General features: G+C 36.5%; 1 pseudogene; it reads left to right on the top strand.

The window, feature by feature from the left end:
- Positions 1-18,745, top strand: part of LOC110219292 (large ribosomal subunit protein eL37-like) — a 64,217-nt pseudogene extending 45,472 nt beyond the window's left edge.
- Positions 18,746-20,387: the final 1,642 nt, after the last annotated feature.

A 20,387-nucleotide genomic window follows, 5' to 3' on the forward strand; every position in this document is an offset into this window, starting at 1 on the left:
TAAAGGCATCATGATAACAGTTTAGACTTACTTTTTGATTCTGCTAAAGATTCTTTTTTTCCCGTATATGATTATGTTCAGATTCGCCAGGTAACTTAGTCTGTATTATTCTTTGTGTGCATTGTAGTATCATATTCTATTCTGTATCCAGCAGATACATGTAATTTTCTTATGATAGTTTTTGTTTTTGACTTTACATTTTAGGGTTGTTATTTTTGTTTGTTTGGCCATTACTCTTAAGGAACCTAATCATTATTATGTTATCTCTCTTTGGCCTTTTTGTTTTCAGCATCATTTTTAACAATAGATTCTTTACATTTTCTTCTATTTTTTTCTCAATCTTTTGACATTGTTGTAATATTGCTTGTTGTCCCATGAAATCTTTGAATTTTGTTTGCCCTTTTGCATCCTGTATTTCAGGGAGATTAATACTTAGATGAGGTCCTTTAAACTTTCTATTCTAAGTTATTTAGTTTTTTCAATTCTCTCCCTCTGCCTCAAAACCTCATTCCAATTTAATTTTTCATTGTTTCTTTTCTTCCACACTACTGTAGTCCTTATAGCCAAGCCATTTTTTCCATCTCACATTCTCTGCTTGTAGTTATTGTAGGGTTGTTTTCTTCTTCTAGGTTTACCTCTTGGGCTTTTCTTACAGGAACCATTTGGATGCCATTCTGGGTCTTATCTTCATCACAGCCATCCTTGCTCTGGTTCTTAACTCAGAGTTGACCCTGCCTCTTCCTATGGCTGTCAACTCTCTGAGGGTTTCATGCCCATACCCTCTACCCTTTGTAGTGACATATAGGTGCTGGTTGGGATCTGGCTTCGAGTCTGTAATTACTGGAACTTATAACTTCCTGTACCCAGTTTATTTGTAGAAATTTGTGTTCGCTTTCCCAGCCTGCCTTCTCTCCCCACCTTTGACAAGTGGGTCATTTGCCTGTGCTTAAGATGGTTTCCCTGGTATGGCTCACTTCCTGGCTTCTGGATGGTTCACCTGCCTTCTGGTTATCTTTGTGAGTTATTCTGCACTGGATGAAAAATCTTCTGATTCTTTTTTTTTTTTTAGGCAATTGGGATTAAGTGACCTGCCCGGGGTTACACATCTAGTAAGGGTCAAGTGTTTGATCTGAGACTGGATTTGAACTCAGGTCCTCCTGACTTCAGGGTCAGTGCTCTATCCACTGTGCCATCTAGCTGCCCCAAAATCTTCTGATTATTTTGGCTTCCTTTATCACTGGTCTTTCTAGAGTAATTGGCTGATATTTGCTTATTTTTGTGGAACTAGTGACAGAAATGATTATTAATAACCAATGGTTTGGGGAGATCCAGAATTTCCCCCTTTTTCTGAAGTCTTAATGTTAAAAAAGTTCAATCTCTTAAAAGACATAGAACTAATGAAATTGGACTAACTTTCTCATTCAAGACCACACCCTCATGGAGTAGCCATTGTGTTCTGTTCAGGCTTGGGTGAGGTATTAATTATTTGAATAGATAGCCCACGGCTATCCTACAAGGGTGACATGATGTCACTCCCAGCCCCTCATTGAACACCTGCTCCTTGAAGGACATATAAAACTGCCATGATTGTCTTTGGTCTAAGAAAAACAGCCAAATGACCATCCTTTTATTAATAAATGTGCTGGCCTTATTAAAAAAATGATTAAATTACCCAGGAACTATGTCTCTCAAACTTTTTTTAATCACAACACTAGGCTTCTCTACAACCTCTCGTGTTTCCATGTTAAATGGAAGTCTTTGACATTAGAGTGTATTCATATGGAAAATTGGTCTCTATTTAAAACGTACCTTCTAGTAAATAATGGCAGTAACAATTGATATAAAATGTAGCCATCTTCCAGGGAGATGGATTTAGTCTGTTATGGTTTTGCCTACCACTAAATCCATTATCCTAAATCCTAAAGAGAAATGAGTATGGCTTTTAAGTGAGCAAGGGAGTCATACCAAAACATCATATTAATCATTTGATGTACATGAATGATATCAAGTTATATGACTCCACTGAGAAGCACTTTAAACGGTTACATCATCTCATGGAAACATTCTCCAATATCAAAAGGCTGTTCATACCCAATAACTTTTAAATTCTTAATGTCCATCAAGAAAGACTAAAGGCTTTGAGCTCAATTCCAGAAATCAAATTGAACCAACAGATGAAGGCAATACTTATAAATACCATGGTATTGTCTAGTCAAGAAACAAGCATAAAAATGGAGATTGTCATGTTCCTGGGCCTCCTTAGGAGAAAGCTGAGGCTACATATGCTAAGGACACTGACTTGGTTTCTGAAGCCAATGCCTGGTAGAAAGAACTTAACACCTACACAATACCATTCCTTTTATGCTTTTGACATGGTAAAATATAAAACAACACATTAGGAAGTTACCATCAAAAAAACCCTACATAATATTAATAAAACACTAGGCTCCTCCCTCTCCTCACTCCACAGAATCTATAGAAAGACTAAGACATCCTCATCAAGAAGGAGGAAGAGGATTGATAAATATTCTCAAGATATGTTTTCTCTCACTATCATCATTGCAAAACCCCTTGACATCATCTTCTATTCTGCCCTACTTTTGCCACAGAGATGGCCCTTCTCCTCACCAGAGTCAACTCCTGTACATGTGAACTTGATCCAACCCATTTCCTCCCATCTTCTCCAGCACTTTGTAGACTTAGTCATCCACCCCGATTGTCTTTTCTAGAAAATCCTCAAACTTTTAACTGGTTTCTTCTTACTTCTTACTTCCCTCAAATACGCCCAATTCTGTAGCCTTAGAAAAATCTTTACTAGATACAAACTTCCCTTCAAACTATCATCTTATATTTTTACTCTCCTTTTCAGACAAATTCTTGGAAAACATTTTCTGTACTTGCTCATTCCATGTCCTTTCCACTCACCCACTCTACAACCTTCTACCCTACTTCACTTGCTGTTGTCATGAGCTTCCAGGGTTCAATTATCTCTATGCTGATGATTTTCAAATCTCCTTATTCAGCCTTACCTTCTCTACCAACTTCCAGACTCATATCTCTAATTGTCTATTACTCATCTCATTGTCTATTATTCATAGATGTGTATATATATATATATATACATATATATATACATATATATATGTATATGCACATGTATATATGCAGATATATATATATATATATATATGTATGTAGTGTGTGTAGTGTATGTGTATGACTCCTACATCCATATGATCAGCTCCAATATCTCCTTGAACTTTGGGTTTGAATGACCAATTGCTTATCCTACATTTCAAACTGGGTATCTCAGAGACATCTTAAACTTAACATTTATAAAACTGAATTTGTTATGTTTCCTTTAACCTTACCCTCTTCCAAATCTCAATATTTCTTTTGAAGTCATTATAAATCTTCTATTGTCTCAGGGTTTTGTTGTTTTGTTTTTTTTGATGAGGCAGTTGGGGTTAAATGACTTGCCCAAGGTCCCACAGCTAATACCTGTCAAGTGTTTGGTCTGAGGCTGGATTTGAACTCGGGTCCTCCTGACTCCAAGGCCAGTGCTCTATCCACTCCTCCACCTAGCTGCCCCTATTGTCTCAGATTCTTAAAATAACCATTAACTTTGTCCCTTCATTCTCCTTCCCTTCTGGTAAATATTAAACATCTCTCCATGAAAAAAAATGACACACTTTTAAGTTAATCAGTATTATTAATATTCTCTCAATCACCTTTCTTAAACCTAGACAATCAACAAAACAATAGATCAAGGCCCAATTTGTAGTATTTGATGATTCCTAAGATATAAATGCTCATACTGAAAATTTAAAAACCAGATCTATTTTGTACAAGCTGGCTTCAGTACATCCCTGCGCTTCATCCCACATATCCAATCAGTTGGAAATCTTTGCTGTTTCTACTCCCACAACATCTCTCATACCCAACACTTCTTTCTACTTACACAACTACTGGCCTCATCAGTTCTCTCCTTGATTATTGCAGCAGCCTCCTCATTGTTTTCACTGTCGCAACTGTCTCTCAATTCCAATCTAGTCTAGCCACTTCTGCCAAGTTAACTTTCCTTAAGCAAATAACTGACCTTGTGACTCCTCTGCTCAACCAACTCCATTGGCTTTCTATTACCTTTAGCATAAAATATTAACTGCCCTATTTAGTTCTTAAAGCTTTACACAACTTGACCAAATTTCTCTTTCCAGACTCATTCTTTTTTACTCTTCTTCTTCAATTCTATGATCAAGACAAACTGCCCTTCTTTCTGTTCTTTGTAGACAACACTGTCTCTTGTTTCTACACTTTTTTCACTCACTATTCCCCTTTCTTTAAATGCATTTCATTTTAACTCCATCTTATACAGTCTCTACTGCTTTAAGAGTCACCTCAGGTACTATTTTCTGCATTAAGCCTGTCCTTATCTGCTACTTCCCTCCCTCCCAAACTACCTTGTATTTGACTACTTTGTATGTATACATATGTGGGTGTACTTGTCACATTTTATATTTGTGGTATATGCAATTTTACATGTAGTGTAATATAATTTTATACAATTATAGTATGTGTTGTGTATGTACACATACACGCATACATGTTATATATAATTTTATATGTGATACAACTTTATATGAGAATATACCTCACTAGAATTTAAGGTTCTTTTGAGTAGGGATTTTTTTTATTTGTATTTGTAGATATCTGTATCTACAGTAGATCTGATAACCTATCTGTACCACTAGATTTGTCTAGAGGTAACCAAAAAATGAGTTATCTCAAAACGGAGCCTCTGAAATGCCTAAGGTACAAGAGTTTAATCAAAAGGTGCTCAAGATGTGACAGGCACATGAGCTAACTATATTTTCAATAAACAAATACTGAACAACTGAGTCACACAGATTTATTTATAGAAATGGACCAGTTGATGATAACAATTCAGCATCAGATCATTGCCACTAGAAGTTACAGAAAGGGCGGCTTGGTGGCACAGTGGGTAGAATGCCAGACCTGTAGTCAGGAGGACCTGAGTTTAAATCCAGTTTCAGACACTTACTAGCTGGGTGACAAGTCACTTAACCTTGATTGCCTCCAAAAAAAGATATTACAGAAAGGTTATCCTTAGGAAATTTGGGCTTGTTGATAGAGGCAGACTATGCAAGTGAGTAGTGAAAGTTGTGCAACATATCTCTGCAAGTTGCAAAAATGTATAAGCCATCATAAATGAATACATGATCAGGTAGCCAGACTCTTGCTATCCTTTATAAACTATCAGACGACAAATTCTGTTATAAAGAAAAGGTAGGGACTGTAAAGGTTAGGAATCTGTAAGATTTTATTGGTGTAGGGAATTCCCAGATGATGGCATTCTATCCACCATTGCAGGTTGGCACTCTCTCAGAAATTATGGTCTTATTAGAGAATTGCCTAAGCGAGCACACTGGAGGATAAATGATTTGCCTAGGGTTTACCAGCTAGTACATGTAATAGGCAGGACTTAGATAAAGGTCTTTCTAAGTTTGAGGCCAGCTCTCCACCATATTGCACCACACAGTTCCTCTTACAAATGCAAAACCCAAAATATACTTGAGAATTTAACAGATTTTTGTTGCTCTTTTTGTTATTGAGTCGTTTGAGGTCATGTTTGACTCTTTGTGACTGCATTTGTATCTTGGCAAAGGTACTGAAGTGTTTTTGCCATTTCCTTTTCCTGGTCATTTTACAGAAGAGGAAACTGAGGCAAATGGGAGTAAGTGACTTGGCCAGGATAGCACAGCTAGCAAGTGTCTGAGGCTGGATTTGATCTCACAAAGAGGTCTTCCTTACTCCAGGCCTAGTGCTCTCTCCACTGAGCTACTTAACAGCAGCCTCATCACGAACAGAGCTATTCCCCACAATCATCTTGATCCATCATAATGTAGTGATGTTTTATGTAGATGTCATCAAACTGAATGCTCTTAATCTCCAAATTACATCAATGAAAAGTTTTCAAAATATAAAGGTCTAATGGAAGAAATCAATATTGTGTGGGAACAGGATGAGACACATTTCACACCTATCATTCTATTTCCTATTGGCACTTTCCCAAACGCTTATGATGAGACTAAACAAGATTACAGCCCAATATTCTTATTCAATTACAAAAACAACAAATTGCCATTTTATCTGCCTGGCAATAGGCCACAAAATCTTAAGTTAAAGGAACAATAGCAGTGTATCAACTTAAACTCAGACTATTTCTAAACTGTGTTCCGTTAAAAGAGATGAGGAGTATAAGGTAATATCAACAGTAAAAATAACAGCACACATTTATATAGAGCTTTCAGGCATGCAAATCACTGCATGTATTATTCCACATTAATCTATGTTATCCTCACTACAACAACCTTTTGAAGGGTTGTTGTTATCCCAGTTTTAAAGAAGACACTGGTTCATAGCAGTTGGAAGACTTAGCCAGGACCACAGTCAATGTGTCTGAAGCTGTATCCTATTATTAGAATTTTTTACCCACATTCTAGATGTAGCATCCTAAAGCTTTACTTCAGGTGTTTTATATCACAAAATTAAAATTCAATCCTAAGATTTTCTGATTTTTTTTCCCTCACCTATACAATGCCTATTCCCTGAATATGAGTTTATCCCTCCCACTCATACCCTCATTACAAGTTCTAATCCATACTACTTTCCCTAGAGGCAGTTAAACAACAGAATAGATAGAATGATAGACCTCGAATTCAAATCTGGTCTGAGATACTTACTAGCTGTGTGACCCTGGATGAGACATATATCTCCACGTGTCAGTGTTTCCTCATCTGAAAAATGGGAATAAAAATAGCACACACTTTCCAGGATTGCTGAGAGGATAAAAGTGAGACAATGTTTGCAAGGCACTTTATGAACTTTACTAAGGTATTACTATTGCCGTTATCATCACCATCATTATCTTCATCATCATCACTACCACCGCCATCATCATCATCATCATGATCTATTCCTGTCCCTAATTTTTATCTGTTCCTTTGGGGGCCATCTCCAGTCTTCCTGATGTATATCTTGCCACTGGACTCAGTTGGCTCCAGAGGAGAAAATGAGGCTAGTGACTTTGCAAAGCCCTCCCTCATTTAAATCCAATTCACTTGCAAGTCATGGAATCAACTTTCTGATGTCATGGCCATCTTCCAGAATGAAGGACCAATAACAAAAATCTGTTACTTTAGATGTGTTGGGGTTGGGCGTAGGTGGATGGAAAAAGCATGGGACAGCTCTGATCTAGGCCAGGTGAGTATATGAGAACATCATTGTCTTCCCTTTCTTATTTTGTTTTGTTTTGTTTTCTTTTTGAGGATGATCAATGGAGTGAAGGGGTTGAGGAAAGAGAAATTTTACCTTGTGGGAGGAAGAAGGAATGGCCCTGTGTTTGTAGGGAGGGGGACCTGCAGCCTTGAGGCCATATGTAACCCTCCAGACCACAGGTTCCCCATCCCTGGAATGATTTGTTTACTCCCACAAATCCCAAAGATGGGAACCAGAGGAAGAAAAATGAGTCCTCCCTTTCATTTTTGCTTTTCACCTTAAACCTCCAATGCTTACCTGGCATCATCACTTGCTAATATGTATCTTTTAAAACTGCCTAATTATGCTGTCTTTCATCTAATTCTATATAATGTTTTAAGGTTTACAAGGGCAGCTGAGTGGCACAGTAGATGGAGCACTGGGTCTGGAGTCAGGAAGACTCATCTTCCTGAGTCCAGGTCTGGTTTCAGGTACTTGTTAGCTGTGTGATTCTGGGAAAGTTAATTAGTCCCATTTGCCTCAGTTTCCTCATCTATAAAATGAGCTATAGAAGGAAATGGCAAAACACTCTGGTATCTTTGCCAAGAAAACCTTAAATAGGGTCATGAAGAGTCCAACATTATTGAAAACAGCTGAACAACAATAACAAAAACAAACTTTGCAAAGTACTATTTATGTATCTGTATGTATATATGTATATATGTGTGTATGTGTGTGTGTGTGCATTCTCTCATAGAGAATCTCTTTATTGTAGTGGGCTAATTACACATTCTTGGAGTGAACAGGGTATCTAACCCCCTTCCTCATGTTGTTGATTCTGATTCTGCTTTCATCCCCAGCTTGAGCTCACCTTTATGTTTTCCTCTGGGGAGAAACTGTGGGAGGTAAGTGTTTTCTTATCACTGTTTTGTGAATGGGGAACCCAAGGCTAAGAGATTTAGTGGCTTGCCCAGGGTGGCACAGCTAGAAAGTCTGGGAGAAGATTTGAGCTGAAGTCTTCTTGATTTTAGATACAATGTCCTACCCATTCTTCTGTATAGCAGAGTGGGCAGCTGCCCATATTTTCATCAAGGATACCTTCAGTATTTGTGTATGTTATTCTCATAACCTATAGGGATGGAAAGTATTCAAATTTCTTGGCCATTACTGAAATTCTCTTAAAATTATTTAGTTGTTCTTGTTATAAAAAGATGTTATTATAATAAAGTTAACACTATTCTCTTAAAAATTCCATTTTTTAAAAATTTCAAAATGTCATTCAAATACTTTTGTATCTTCCTGATTACAAGTGCTACTTCAGGTACTTATCACCTCATAACTCAACTATTGAAAATGTCCAGTGTGTCCTCTCTGATTTCAATCTTTATCTTTTCCAACCCATGTACAACATGACCAGATTTATTTACTAAAAATACCACTGATATTACACTACTGCTTAAAGTCCTATAATGATGCCTCATTGCCTGTAGCATAAAATATAAACCCATTAGCCTGAGATTCAATTCCCTTCACCATCTGATCCTAATGTGTATTCCCAGGTTTATTTTCCATCATTCACTAACATGGGCCCTGCACAACAGTCTTTCTGTACCATTTCATGAGCATCCGGTACATCTTCCTTTCTCCATGCCTGTGCTTAGCTTGTTACTTCTACTTTGGACAGAATTCAGATAGATTTCTAGATCTTATTGAAGGTCCCTTTCAAATGTAACCTCCTCCATATCATCCTTGATCAACTGAACGAGTAGTGATTTGGGTTATCCCTCCCTCTATACTCTTAGGTGGTCTGACCAGAGATACCACATTCCATTTATCACTTAGTGCCTTGAATTGTAGTTATATAGGCATGTTGTTATATGTGTGTATATGTTGGTTGTGCATGTATATGTGTATATATACATACACATCCTTTTATATACTCTGTGTGTGTGTGTGTGTGTTCATGCTGCTTCCCTGTTGTTCAGTCAATTCAGCCATATCTGACTCCTCATGACCCTATGGACCATACTGTCCATAGAGTTTTCTTAGCAAAGATACTGGAGTGTTTTGCCATTCCGTTCTCCATGGGATTAAGGCAAATAGAAGTTAAGCGACTCGCCCAGGGTTACACAGCTAGTAAATGTTCGAGGCCGAATATGAACTCCGGTCTTCCTGACTCCAGGCCCAGTGCTCTATCCACTGAGCCATTTAGCTGCCAATGACCAAGCTTCCCTATGACATGCCAAACTCTTTGCAGGCAGAGGTGAGTCTTATACATATCATAAAACCGTAGACCTGGATGGGTACCTGTACACCGTTAATGACCTTCTTTTGATTTGATTCTTTTAAGGGTAGCATCTCTTTTTTTTTGTTTGATTCCTTTAAGGCTAGCATCTGGCAAGAGACAGCATTATATCATACACAGTAACAGCAACATTGTGCGATGATCAATTATGATAGACTTAGCTCTTCTAAGCAACACAATGATTCAACACAATTCCAAAAGGCTCGTGATGAAAAATGCTATCCACATCCAGAAAAAGAACTATGGAGTCTGGATGCAGATCAAAGAATACTACTCTCACTTTTTTTGTTGTTTTTTTCTTTCTCATGATTTTTCTTTTTATTCTGATTCTTTTTGCACAATATGACTAATCTGAAAATACGTTTAACATGATTGTACATGTATAACCTATATCAGATTCCTAGCTATCTTGGGGAGGGGGGTTGGAAGGGAGAAAGGGAGAAAAATTTGGAACTCAAAATTTTGGAAAAATGAATGTTGAAAACTATCATTACATGTAATTGGAAAAAATAAAATACTACTAAGTGCGAAAAGAAAAGAGAGAGAGAGAGAGAGAGAGAGAGAGACATTATAAGGAGAAAGCTCTTTCCCTCTAAGGCCTACATGTGGCCTTATGAAAATAGGTCTCAGCTTTTTGCTTCATTGATGTAGTTGTTTGTTTGTTTTTTTTCAATTTAGGTGAGATTAATCTGGAATCTACATCCATGGGTGGGAGTTTTGTAAAGTCAGAGAAATGAGTTGCTCAGCCATGGGAGTCAACTCCACACCAGGTTTTGCAAACAGCCCAGGATTTCTACCAGAGGAATGAGCTTCAGGATCCAGCTTAGCAGGAGCTGAGACAGAACTCATCCTTCAGGAAAGTTGTATTTGGATGTGAATTTAGTAGGAACACTGCTCAGTAGAGACTGTATTGTCTGAACCCATTTATCACAGAGATCAAGGTGATATAGGAAAATGCGTGTACTTTTGTTTTTACTGTATCTTTGAAATAAATATCCTTCAGCATGATCGTTATTTTTTTTTAATGCTTGCTACATAGGTAACTCCTTTTTGTCTGCAAATATGGCAGAAAAGACTTTGCTAAATGCTTTCCCAAAATCTAGGCAAATAGACATAATGTTTCTCTGATCTACCAATCTAGGAACCCTGTTTAAAATAATAAAAGAATGAGACATGTACTCTTCTTGAAGTCATACTGGCTGACTCTGTGATCAATACCTTCTTTTCTAGATGCTCACTAATGATGCCATTAGCATTATACATTTTTGGACAACAATTCAACCTCACTGGTCTATAATTTCTCTATTTTACTCCCTTATTTTTTTTTAAATTAGGATATTTGCCTTTTCCCAGTATGATGGAACCATACCTATTTTCCACAACCTTAAAAGCAATACTAGAAACATCACCTTTAATATCAATACAAAAACAATCTTTGTATAAGATTTATGTACAAATTAAGGAATTTTAATGTATGAAATGAGTGAAAGAAACATTTATCACGTGCTGACTATGTACCAAACCCTGTTCTAAGCACTAGAAATACAAATAAGATTAAAAAACAAGCAAGCAAAGAAAAACAAAATGAGGCTCTGCTCTCAAGGGGCTCAAGTTCTATTTGGGGAGTCCACACATATGAGTTCATCCATAAAGTGGCTTAAAAGACCTGGAAATCCTTCTCTCTAAGGCCCCATAAGGATTCCTTGTCCTTTCATTCTCATTCAGTTTACCTCATATGATCAGATTATTCTTCTGGTTCTACATTGTTATTTCAGCTTATTAAATAATTATTTATAATATTAGCAGTCATAGCTGCCAATTATTTCAGTACATTTGGATAGGATTCATCAGCACTCAGTGATATAAATTCACTATGAATTGCCTATACATCTTGAGTACTAATTCCCTGCTCACCACTTGTGTTTTGTGAATGTTTAACCTAGGTAAATAACACATAGTTGAAGGTTATCAAATACGTTAATTGTAAAATTTTGAAGACATAAAAGTATAGCCTTAGTATGTTAAGAGAATCTATTCTTATTTCTGGTCAACTCAACATGTTAGGTGCTTCTTTCCCACCAATCGATTCAGTGCTCTTACTGTGAATAAGTTGCACCTAAGCCCATTCATGAAGAAAAACATACCCACCCACAAAGTTAACATTCATCTGGAATGAATGCCAGTACTGCCTATTGCCACAAAATTTGGGGAACCCTTTGCTGTTGGCTACTTGAACAGGAAGATAAATCTAAAAGTGAGAGTTGATTCTGTCTAATCTGAGTAGGCAGTTCTGGCAAGAAACAGTGAGGAAGAAAAAAAAGAAAGTGCTTTTAGTCCTGGCAAGGTTGCCCTCCTACATGCCCACATGCTTAATTGCAACCATAATTCATAACCTCCCCCATTTTTCCTGTACATTCATAATATTATAAATACGAACTACTATTTTTCCAAGGATGCTTATGTAGGCCAAGAAGACTAGTAAGCCTGAAAGCACAGTGATGTACATGTGTGATTAGAAGCATGCAGGCATCAACTGAAAATGGACTAGGTTTTTTTTTCTGAGTTGATTGTATGATGTATTTCATCCATCAGTGGAAAAAACCCAAAATTTCTCAAATAAAAGCAGAACTATCAAAGGGCGAAGGGATCCTGCTTGAATAACCATAACAAGAAAAATGCTATGTCCCACTCCCCAAAGGTTCTATTTATTTATTGTCTCAAGTTCAGGTCCATGGAGGATAATCTTCAGACCAAGGTAGTATTTTAAAAGCAAGAAAACATTACCCATGCTGAGGCAAATTAAAAGAAGCCTGTTGTTTCTGGCTAGGGTTGCAACCTAAGGATTCTGCAATACTAAAAAGTCCTGGTATTCACCCTAAAGGAGAAGGCATTGGGTATGATTTAGGGATTGTTCCTAAAAAGTTTCAGTTTAGCTACTTAACTGATTAAAGTGAAATTTTGTTGTTCTCTGGACCAAGCCTTTTTGGAGTAGCAAAGAATAGGTAGATAATGCAGCCAATTCAACATCATTCAATGTGGCTTTAACAAAAGATGCATTAGTGGGAGTTTTGTCCCTCAGTTTTCCTTATGAATATCAACATAAATATTTGTATTAATATTAATATCAGTTTTAATACCCCAATCTTCTGACTTTGTTGATGTGGTTCTAATAGAAGTAATGTGAGGACAAGTCTTTACTCTGCCAGTTTTATTAATAATTCTATTATTTCTATTGGTATCTCATTTAAATCTTTATAGATGAAGTTTAGATAGAAACAGTCTGGGGTTAAGTATCTACCATATTATATTGGTTTATTATCATCTTTATAATTGCATTTGCATCCTTACAGATCAAGTTAAGACAGAAATAGTCCTGAACAAGTTGCTCTCCTATCGGTATGCCCTTATAGCTGATGTTCTACAAACCATTGAACAAGTAAACAAAGTAATTGTTTATTGTAGTTGAATAAAAGTATTTGGATAGGCACAGTGGATAGAGCACCAGCCCTGAAGTCAGGAGGACCTGAGTTCAAATCCAGCCTCAGACCAGACACTTACTAGCTGTGTGACCCTGAACAAGTCACTTAACCCCAATTGCCTAAAAAAAAAAATTTGGATGATAAATTCATCTTTTGTAAGCTCACTGTAAGCAGTCTCAGTACCACTCCAATAGCTTGCTGTAGGCTGGGGATAGTATATGTCTCATCCTGTTCCCATATATGATTTTGATTTTATCAGTAAGGTCTCTATACTTTGAAAACTTTTCATTCCCTGTAGTCTATTGAGTATAAACATTTGAGATGACAAGTTGTTAAAAATATTAACATTGTTTAAAGAAGTATTCTTAAACAGTTATGAAACAATGTCCAGGTGATTATGGGCAACAAATTGGTCAATAAAGATATTTTGGTTTAAGTACAAAATATTTTGCAAAATATCTCTAGGAAATTTTGAATTCTTTCTATGTTTGCAGTATTAAGACTTGCTATCCATCAGTTTAGGAAAGATAGCAAGCTTCTTGTTAATAATTCTAAACACCAAGACTGGTTTTCTATCTTTTCAGTAGATATTACACTTTTAAGCCTTCAGTGATATGTTGCGCAACTTCTACCATTTCCTTGAATAATCTGCATTGATTGCTAAGTCCAGGCTTCTTAAAGATAACCCTTCTGCAATTTCTAATGGAAAAGGTTGCTGTCATAAACTTTTCTGTTTCCACAAACAATTCTATGTGATTCAGCCATTTGATGACAGATAGTTGGCTAAGTATATGTGGATGTCAGCCATGGAGAACCTTTTAGTATTATTATTGTTATTATTTCATTCTCATCTTTTTGATGGAGTTCAGAGAGAAATGGTCCCAGGACGAAACACTACCCTATTATTCTTTTACAGGAAGGAAACAAAGATGCATTAAGCAACTGCTTTGTGCCAGGCCCTTTACTAAGTACTTTACAAATATTATCTCATTTGTCCTCACAACAACCTTGGGCATTAAGCATTATTATTCCCATTTTAGAGTTGAGAAAAATGAGGCAGGCAGAATTTAAATGACTTGTCCATAGTCTCCCTCTTTCTCTCTTTCTCAATATATATGTATATATAATATATGCATATACGTAATATATACATATATACACATACACACATACACACATAATGTTATATATTATATAATGCTTAATGGACAGTTATATAGGGGAGTAAAACAGCTGCTTTTTGTAGCTGAAAAAATAAATTGGTTCTGAGGATGAAGCTTATATTTTTTAGTATAAGGATTTTGTTGTCTGTGAATCTGCTAAAGACAGTGAACTTTTGATATATAATTCTAAATACAAGGTCATGTTTTGCAAGGTATTTGGTTACTGTTAATTTTTTATGGCCTGCGATGTTGTAGTGCACACTTTCTATAATTTCCTTATATAATTTGCATTAATTATTCAGTTGGAGTTCCTTAAGGATAAGTCTTTTGTACGTCTTGAATTGCCAGCTAGGTGATATGAGGGATATAGCACTGAGCCTGGAGTTAGGAACAACTGAATTGGATCTCAGGCACTAACTAGATGTATGGCCTTGTGCAAGTCACTTAATCTCTGTCTGCCTCAGTTTCTCAACTGCAAAATAAGGATTATAAAAGCATCTACAGGTTTGTTGTAAGGATCAAATGAGATAATATTTCTAAAGTGGTTAGCAGAGGGTTTGGTACGTGATAGGTCCTATATAAATGCTTCTTTCTTTCTCTCTTCCTCCCATCATAAACCTCTTTTTTTCCCCATCATTCAGGAAATCAGTCAACTAGTTAATTGATAAGTATTTTTCAAGTTGTTTTATCTTTTATTTTTAAAGTTCAATTTTATTTTATTTTCATTGAATTCTCTCTTACCCTCCTCCCCACTTCATACACAGAGAAAGCAAGTAAAGCAAAAGCTTTACAACTATATATTGTCATGAAAAAACAAATTCCCATATTTGGGAAATAAATTTCCCATATTCTTCCCATAGATGGAAGAGAAAAAGAAAGAGAGAGGGGGAGAAAGAGAAAGAGAGAGATGGAGAGAGAGGAAAGAGAGAGAAGAAAAGAAGAGGAGAGGAGAGGAGAGGAGAGGAGAGGAGAGGAGAGGAGAGGAGAGGAGAGGAGAGGAGAGGAGAGGAGAGGAGAGGAGAGGAGAGGAGAGGAGAGGAGAGGAAAAGATATTTCAACCAGAATCTGAGTTCATCAGATCTCTATCTCGAGATGGGTAGCATGTTTTATCATGAGTCCTTTGGAATTGTGGTGGGCCATTGTGCTGATCAAAGTTACTAAGTTGTTCAAAATTAATTATCTTCTTTATATCATTGTTATTGCATACATTATTCTCCTGTTTATACTCACTTCATTTTCATCAGTTCATACAAGTCTTCTCAGCTTTTTTTTTTCTAAAACCATCTCCTTCATCATTCTTATGGCACAGCAGTATTCCATTACATTTCTATACTATAACTTATTCAGTATTCTGCTATTGATGATCATCCTCTCAATTTCTAATTCTTTGCCACCACAAAAAAAAAGAAAGGAAAAAAAAAAAGAGCGAGGACCTGAAAAGGGGTGGTCTGCAATTCTGTAGTGCTCTATAGCTTGTAAAGCTCCTTACAAATATCATATCATTTTGTCCTCACAACTCTGTAAGTTAGCCGCTATTATCATTCCAATTTTAGAGATGAGGCAATGGAAGCAGATATGTGTTAAATGATTTGCCTAGCATTAATGCTTTGAACCTAGATTTGAACTCATGTCTTCCTGACTCTGATTCCAGCAGTCTTTCCACTGTATAATCCAGGCTTCTCTAATAGGAATGTAGTAATGATAGAAATGACTAGATTTTGCAACTGACTGGGTGTATGGAGTGAGTATAGGAAGTCAAGTCTGACATCAAACTTGCCAGCCTTATTAATTGGAATGATAGTGGTGTTTTTGACGTTAATAAGGAAGTTTAGAAGATGATGATTTGGGAATTCATGTGGATGTCATCCACTGGGGACTTTGTTATTCTAGTCTTTGTTTTTGTCATTGTTCAGTCATTTCAGTCATGTATGACTCTGTGAGCCCATTTTAGGGTTTTCTTGTCAAAGATATTGGAGTGGTTTGCCATTTCCTTCTTCAGCTCATTTTACAGATGAGGAAACTGAGGCAAACAAGATTAAGTGTCTGCAGCCAGATTTGAACTCAGGTCTCCCTGACTGCAGGCCCAGGGTTCTATCTACTGCTCCATCTAGCTACCCTGATTCCACTCTTACAGCTTAGCACTTTCATGAGTATTATCATTATTATGAATAATTATTATATTCTCACTCTTTTCATCTTTTTAATGGCTCTAATAAAGGAGTAAATCTCTTTCAGTTACATTTCACAAATCCAATCACATCTACCTATTGCTAGCCATAACTATTCTCTCCTGATGAAATATTTCACATTTTCTTCTATTTTTCATTCTTTTGACTTTGTTTTATTGTTACCAGGTGTCCCATGGAGGCATTAGCTTCTACTTACCCAATTCTGGTTTTTAAGGAATTACTTTCTTCAGTGAACTTTTTTTCCCCTCCCATTTGGACAATTCTACTTTTTACGGAGTTATTTTCAAGGTATTGTTCCTCGTCTAAAATTTAGCCAGTTCTGTGAGGGGACAGCTAGGCAATGCAGTGGTTAGAATGCCAGGTCTGGAGTCAGGAAAACTTCAGTTCAAATCTGGCTTCAGACACTTACTAGCTGTGTGACCCTGAACAAGTCACCACCCTTTTTGTCTCAGTTTCCTCATCTATAAAATAAACTAGAGAAGGAAATTGCAAAGCACTTAAATATTTTTCCAAGAAACCTCAAAACAGGGTAACAAAGAGTTGGACAAAACAAAAATGACTGAACAATAACTAAACTTTTTTAAGAAGGTCTTTTCTTCAGTGAGATTTGTACCTCTTTTACCATTTGGCCAATTCTGTTTTTTAAGATGGTATTTTCTTTATGTTTTTTTTTTCTGTGCCTCTTTTACTAGGCTGTTAATTCTTTTTCAATAACTTTCTCGTATTGCTGTCATTTATTTTTCCAATTTTTCCTCTACATTCTTATTTGATTTTTAAAATTACTTTTGTGTTCTTTCTTTAGCTCTTCCAGGAATTCATTTTAGGGTTATGTCCAATTTCTTTTTTCTTTGAGGTTTTACTTGTAGCTGTTTTCACATCATTGTTTTTGTCTACATTTGTATCCTGCCTTTCTCTGTCACCATAGTAGCTTTTTACGTCAGATTTTGTTGTTGTTTTTGTTGTTGTTTGCTTATTTTGTTCCACCTATTTCTTGACTTTGAATTTTATGTTAAAGTTGGGTTCTACTCACTTGGTGGGGGAAGCACTTTCCCAAGCTTTAATCTCTTTGTGCTGCTATAGTTCTCACAGTTCATAAGTTTTTAGTGTTTCCATAGAGCTATGATACAAGATGTATGACCATTTCTCTCGTGGCCTTATCCAGGTAGGTTACCTCCTCCCTTGGAGCTGCAAGCACTGCTTTCTGCTCTGAAACTGTGGCTCAGAACTAGATATGGGCAAAGGAGTTGCCAGAGCCCAGTCTTGTATCCAGTAATAAAAAAAAAAAAGTTCCCTTGTGAACTCTTTCTGACTAGCTGTCCAATCCCCTTTCCATCTCTGAGCTGAGTGCTGCCGAAGCTGATTCTTCTACTCTCACAGCCCTCTCCAAGACCCATAGCTGGTAATATTGCTGCAGAAGCTCTGGGCCTGTCCCAACCACACTGTCACAGACCTCTCCTTGTAACCTCCTAAGTTGACTTTGGCTGGACAAAATGTCTCACCCCAACCTTTTGTAGGCTCTGCAGCTTCAGATTCTATTTGAAATATTAAAGTTGTTTGGGGGTGAGGGGAATGTTGAGAGAACTCAGCTGTAAAACTTCTTCTACACTGCCGTTTTGATTCAGCCATTACTATTTCTTGAGGAAATGGATATCTAATTGTTCTGAAAGTATTTCCCTCTGTCCTCTAAGAATTTCTTTCAATCTTCTCCTCTTTTTGATAAGAAAGTTTTTATATTTCTATAGCTTCCTTACAGTAATGATAGATTCTCTGGTTTAATAATATTGTATAAGTTTTTTTTAGTATACATTTTAAATCTGTTATGCTCTATATTATAATTCTGAAAGTATACATGAGGACTGGTTATCATGGACAATAATTCCTTTGAATATATTCTTCCTAGCACTTGGCATGAATCATATAAAAGTGGCTATGTTGATAGCAAGAAATAAAGGTAATTGTCTTTTTGGTCCCAGCAGCAGGAGGAAGATGACGAAGGGAAGTCTTCATTTGATAAGTGACAGAATAAGACGCACACATTGTGCCATCGTTGTGGTTCTAAGGCATACCATCTTCAGAAGTCAACATGTGGCAAATGTGGATATCCTACTAAGTGCACAAGAAAGTATAATTGGAGTGCAAAGGCTAAGCGACGCAACACTACTGGTACTGGTCTAATGAGGCACCTAAAAATTGTCTATTGCCGATTCAGGAAGGGATTCTGTGAAGGAACAACACCTAAACCCAAGAGAGCAGCTGTTGCAGCATCTAGTTCATCTTGAGGATTCAACTGTTTGTTAAAATAAATGTCCTGAATGAAAAAAAAAAAGAAAGAAAGAAAAGTAATTTAGCAAGAGTAGATACTAGTGGTTGAGGGATCACGGAAGGCTTCAAGTAAATAGTAATACTTTTTAAAAAAAATATTTATTTTTTAGTTTTCAACATTCACTTCCATAAGATTTTGAGTTTTAAATTTTCTCCCCCTCCCATTTCTTCCACCCCCTCACCAAGACAGTGTACAATCCAATATAGACTTTATATATACATTCATGTTAAGCATATTTTCCCATTACTCATGATGTAAAGAACAATTAGAACTAAAGGGAGGAACCACAAGAATGAAGCAATAAAACAAAACAACAAAGGAAAAGGAGAGCAAATAGTATGCTTCCATCCCCATTCAGACTCCATATTTCTTTCTCTGGGTGTGGATAGCAATTTCTTTCATGAGTTTTTTGTAGTTCTCTTAGATCCTTGCATCGCTGTGAAGAGTCAAATCTATTAAAGTCAGTCATCCCATAATGTGGCTGTTACTGTACATAATGTTCTACTGGTTCTGCTCTTTTCACTCTGCATCAGTTTATGTAAGTCTTTCCAAGTTTTTTTTTAATTCTGCTTGCTCATCATTTCTCATAGCGCAATGGTATTCCATTACATTCATATACCACAACTTGTTCAACCATTCCCCAGTTGATGGGCATCCCCTCAATTTCCAATTCTTTGCCACTACAAAAAGAGCTGCTATGAATATTTTTGTGTATGTGGGCCCTGTTCCCATTTTTATGATCTCTTTGGGTTACAGACCTAGAAGTGGTATTGCTGGTCACAGGGTATGCACAATTTTATAGCTCTTTGGGCATAGCCCCCAATTGCTCTCCAAAATGGTTGGATCATTTCACAACTCCACTAACAATGTTATTAATGATTCACTTTTCCCACATCTTCTCCAACATTTATCATTGTCCTGATTTGTCATGTTAGCCAATATGGTAGGTATGATGTGGTACCTCAGAGTTGTTTTGATTTGCATTTCTCTAATCAATAGTGATTTAGAACATTTTTTCATATGACTATAGACAGCTTTAGTTTCTTCTTCTGAGAACTGCCTGTTCATATCCTTTGATCATTTATCAATTGGGGAATGTAGATAGTAATACTTGACCTAAGGGAAAATAGTGGTTTTTGAATGAAGTAAGGTATCCTGTGGGCATAGATGAGGAGATGGGAGATGAATATAAGGAATATCAAGAAACCAGTCTGTCCAAATTGTGGAATGCTGTAGTTTGAGGTAGGTAAAAACTAATATGCAAGTAGATCAGAAAAAGGTATCTGGTAGGCATTTGAGCTGCTTTGAAGGAACTTAAGACTTTGAGGAGGTGGCAAAGAACGAGCAAATCTTACTCCTTGATCTTCCCTCAGAAACATAAAGACATGGCTAAGTTTGATCTGGATTTATCTATATATGATAAGCTTTTCTCCAATTGTAATTTTTTTATAATTTCACCATTTCTTTCTAAAGTCTTTTACATTCTTCTACTAGTTTTCTTGTTTCAGTATCATTGAGTAAAATCAAATACATGATTTTGGCATGAGTCCATTTTACTTGGATGACTTCAGTGGGAAAGGTTTGCTAGGCTCAATGCTGACCAATTTATCAATTTCATTGGGCATTTCAAGTACACATCTCAATTTGGAA

This window comes from Phascolarctos cinereus, unplaced genomic scaffold (genome assembly GCF_003287225.1).
Source record: "Phascolarctos cinereus isolate Bilbo 61053 unplaced genomic scaffold, phaCin_HiC Scaffold_5;HRSCAF=322, whole genome shotgun sequence".
NCBI classification, from domain to species: Eukaryota; Metazoa; Chordata; class Mammalia; order Diprotodontia; family Phascolarctidae; genus Phascolarctos; species Phascolarctos cinereus.